The sequence below is a fragment of the Myotis davidii genome, unplaced genomic scaffold, assembly GCF_000327345.1.
Source record: "Myotis davidii unplaced genomic scaffold, ASM32734v1 scaffold1798, whole genome shotgun sequence".
NCBI classification, from domain to species: Eukaryota; Metazoa; Chordata; class Mammalia; order Chiroptera; family Vespertilionidae; genus Myotis; species Myotis davidii.
Genome location: NW_006288952.1, coordinates 31,535 through 36,044, shown reverse-complemented (window position 1 = coordinate 36,044; position 4,510 = coordinate 31,535). Strand labels below are relative to the sequence as shown.

The 4,510-nt window shown below is 43.8% G+C and overlaps 1 pseudogene; it reads right to left on the bottom strand.

The window, feature by feature from the left end:
• Positions 1 to 3,117: 3,117 nt before the first annotated feature.
• The window catches only part of LOC102767764, a 4,367-nt pseudogene continuing 2,974 nt past the window's right edge, over positions 3,118 to 4,510 (bottom strand).

Genomic DNA, 4,510 nt, shown 5'->3' with positions numbered 1-4,510 from the left:
TGATTTGGTTTCAAGAGGGTCCCCTGGGGCCTCTACCTGCAAACCTTAGTGCTCAGAGCACTACTGCAACTCACCAATTCTTCTTAACCTACATATGCAAGATTCCTACCACTTTAAGATTTTTTTTTAAGTCCCAGGTCTTTTCTCTTTTGAACCTAATGTTAATAAAGCATATTCAAAAGTGTTTTTTAAACAAAGGTTTTACCATGTGGAGGTGGAAAATTTATTGTCTTTAATTTTTACTTGCATAATCTCGCAGATACAGTGGACAAAGACACATTCAGTTGGGTTTCCCCAAGGTCAATGGTAAGACATATGTAAGCAATGCTAGTGGTATTATAAGGCTAGTTGGATACCAGTGTTTCAACCAGCTGAAAGATTGAAATTCAGGCAGTGTACTTGGGGATGAGTGAAATAGTGATGTATATTTTAAATAGCCACATTTTGTTTTTCAAGTGTCACCAACCATAGCTCCTTTCCTCTGAGATATACTGTAGATAGATTGCATTTTATTTAATAACTAAAAGAGTTCTCATTAAAAACAGTTATACTACAAAATGATATAGACTATATATTTTATATCTTATCTTTAAAACTACTTATACAGGGTGGGGCAAAAGTAGGTTTACAGCTGTGAGTACATGAAACATAATGTGTTTTTATATTCTTATTTATTAAGTAAAGGCCTAGTGCACAAAATTTGTGCATGGGTAGGGTCCCTAGGCCTGGCCGGCTATCAGGACTGATCAGGGCTTTCTGGCTGCTGGCCAGGGCCTGCCTTCATTCTGTGCCACCCCGTGGTGGTCAGAGCACATTATAGCAAACAATCAGTCTCCTGGTTGAATGCCCGTGGGGACAATTTGCATATTAGGCTTTTATATATAGACTAGTGGCCTGGTGCATGAAATTTGTGCACATTAAAAGGGGATTAATTAGAGGAAATATTTTAATATTGCTAGTTGCCCTTTCTCTATAATAGAAGTGTCAGAGATGAAAGAAAATTAGTAAAATGTATGTGAATATCTTCCTCCTGTCAGAGTCTAGGGTGTGCTGCAGGACCCAGAGTCAAGTCCCTCCCACTTGCAGTGCCTCAAAATTGCACAAGACCCAGACCCAGCTGGCCCTACCCCCATTGGGCAAGATCCAGTCCTGCCAGCCCCACCCTTGTCAAGCCCTGTTGGGCGCAGGGCACATCCTCAGGTCCCCTGGACCGGCGCTGGGCAGGTAATGCAACCTCAGGTCCCTCAGTGCGGCCTCAGGTCCCCGGCCCAGTGCCAGGGTGTGGGGCGTGGCCTGAGGTCCCCTGTCAAGCCCCACCGGGCAGGGGGTGCACCTTGAGGTCCCCTGTAAAGCCTTGCTGGGTGGGGGTCATGGCCTGAGATCTCTCATCAAGCCCTGCTGGGCAGGGGGGCACATCTGAGATCCCCCTTCAAGCCTCGCCGGGCAGGGGTGGCACAGCCTCAGGTCCCCTGGCTTGGTGCTGGGAGGCGGGGTGCAGACTCAGGGCCCCTGTCAAGCCCTGCCTGGTGGGGGGCACAGCCTCAGGTCTCCCGTCAAGCCCTTATGGGTGGAAGGCACAGCCTTAAGTACTCTGGTCCGGTGCCGGGTGGGGGGCACAGCCTCAGGTCCCCTGGCCTGGTGCTGGGAGGCGGGGTGCAGACTCAGGGCCCCTGTCAAGCCCTGCCTGGTGGGGGGCACAGCCTCAGGTCCCCCGTCAAGCCCTGATGGGTGGAGGGCACAGCCTTAAGTACTCTGGTCCGGTGCCGGGTGGGGGGCACAGCCTCAGGTCTCCTGCCTCTGCCCAGCACCACACAGCCACAGGTCCCTGCTGATTGCTCTTTAAGGCTTGTTATGGGAACTTAGCCTCCACTGTGGGCACAGCCATCTTGTGTTATGGAAACCCCATCTCTGCTGTGGGCCCCACCATCTTTGTGATGGCATGATGGTCAATTTGCATATTCCATCTTTATTAGATAGGATTATATTATTTTCCATACAAAGAATTGTAAACCTAGTTTTGCCCCATCTTGTATACCACAAGGACAAAGAAAATTTACTAATGTTTTGCACAGCAGAGGTGATCAGGAGAAGCTGTTTGGGAACTCCAGGAATAGGAAGGATATTTTTTGATTTTTACCTATGATTAAAATAACAAAATACATTTCAAATGCTATTGGTTACATGCTTAGACTTTTAAATTTCAAATCTCTTGCTATTGTTTTTGTTGTTATCTTACTAGCAATGCTATTTAAACTGATTTGCTTTATTGATACCCAACTCATATTTTTCTCAAGCACCAGCTTTAAATTTATTATATAACAAAATACATAATATGTAATTTAATACATAATTATAAATAGATTAATATATAATAATTAATTATAATTAAATTATATAATATATAATTCTGCTTCCAACACACTTAGAAACTTAAGCAATATAAATAATATTTAACCTAATTTGCTAAAAATAAATAGCCAATGTTATGAAAGTATTATAATTGTTTAAGAATACTAAAGTTTTGGAGAGAAGGAAGAATAGGTTAGTGTTGTGTTCTCAAACCTTTTTTTTTTAGTGACACTTTTTCCTGCTTTGATATTTGTCCTTTAAAAAAATGTATTTTTATTGATTTCAGAGAGGAAGAGAGAGATAGCAACATCAATGATGAGAGAGAATCATTGGTCAGCTGCTGAGGATCGAGCCCACAACCTGGGCAGGTGCCCTTGAACAGAATCGAACCTGGGACCTTTCAATCCACAGGCTGACACTTTATCCACTGAGCCAAACAAGCTAGGGTTTTTTCTGCTTTTGAAATGAGCTCTCAATTACAAAATATTAAACTACACTCATTGGCCCAGTATGAACAAGCCCACAAGTAAGGACAGACAGCAGCAGCAGGTGGCAAGAGGTGGGAAGTGAGGTGAAGCAGTGGTTACAAATGTTCACAGGAAGCTAAAACTGCCCAGTAGGCTGTGCCCTAATATTAGCACAGGTTAGAGTAGTCACTACCTTGGTGGGTGGCCTCAATGTATTTGGGTTCAGATTCTACATGGTAATACAGTTTCTTCCAGTTAAGAGTTTTTGGCTTGGAGCAATCACAAAGTGGCCCAAAGTCTATTAGTTTTTCAAAATACTGTCTTAGACCTGATAGATGTACTGAGAGACTTCAGGAGCTCTACATTTCAGGGATTTCCTGGCTGGTTACATAGCTCGGCCAAGATCCAAATGACGTTAGTACAGCATGCCCTTCCGTATTCCCCTTGGCAATAGTATAAATGTTATTGTTTTGTAACTTGCTGGAAATAACATCAGCTTTTAAATGACATTCTTTAATCTGAAACTGAAGTTCATTTTCATTGGGAATATCCTTCCATGCTGCGAGGAAGACTTGGCTCTCCGTTTTGCCATCTTCTACAAAATGCACATTGAGTGGGATGAGATGACTGAAGTAGAAGGCATTGATATTGTTTTTCACAGCCATCTGCTGGTTATTCAGAGGTTCCATCTTCATGACTGGGCCCAGGTATTGAGAGGCAGGGAGACATCAATGCCCTGGTCTGGCACCAGTGGGTATGGATGGTCAGAAGAGTGCTGGGAATGACACCAAAGCTATTCTTGTTAAACTGGATTGTGAAGTCTGTAGCAGAGATTTGTTGGTGTAATTCATGTCCATATAGATGTTCCCTCGGTGATGAGTAAATGTTCCAGAAATCTCCAAGTCTTTATCCTTTACTGCAGGCAGCCAGACAGCCTCAGGAGCCACATACCCAGCAGGTGGCATGCCTATGCCTGTTGAGTTCAATAGATCATCCAGACCACTGCTGACCATAGCAGCAGTAGGCAAAGGAGCAAAGGTTTAGGCACTGGTGATGGAATGAAGGATTGTGCCCCCAGAATATCTAGTTCTTCTCTCAAGAGATCCACGGCTCCTTCCTACATGGAGGATACCTTGGCACATTGACTGAGGGACCAAGGTCAAGGTTTAAAAGGTCACCCAGAAGGTCACTTTGCGAGAGGATATCCTGAGGCTGTTCCAGGTTGGTGGTAGTGGTGGTGCCAACAGGGCTATTGCACCTGCATCAGTGCTCCCATGTTGTATTGGCAAGTGCTTATGACAGATTCCATGACTTCGTTTCACAAAAGCATTGGGAGGCTTGTGGTACTGCTACAGAAGACTGGAGAAAGACCAAGCAACGCCCAGAGAAATGGAGTTACACTTTATTATTTTTTTAAAATATATTTTATTGATACTTTATTATTATTACCAGGGGCCCATGCCAACAGGGCTATTGCACCTGCATCAGTGCTCCCATGTTGTATTGGCAAGTGCTTATGACAGATTCCATGACTTCGTTTCACAAAAGCATTGGGAGGCTTGTGGTACTGCTACAGAAGACTGGAGAAAGACCAAGCAACGCCCAGAGAAATGGAGTTACACTTTATTATTTTTTTAAAATATATTTTATTGATACTTTATTATTATTACCAGGGGCCCAGTACATGAAATTCA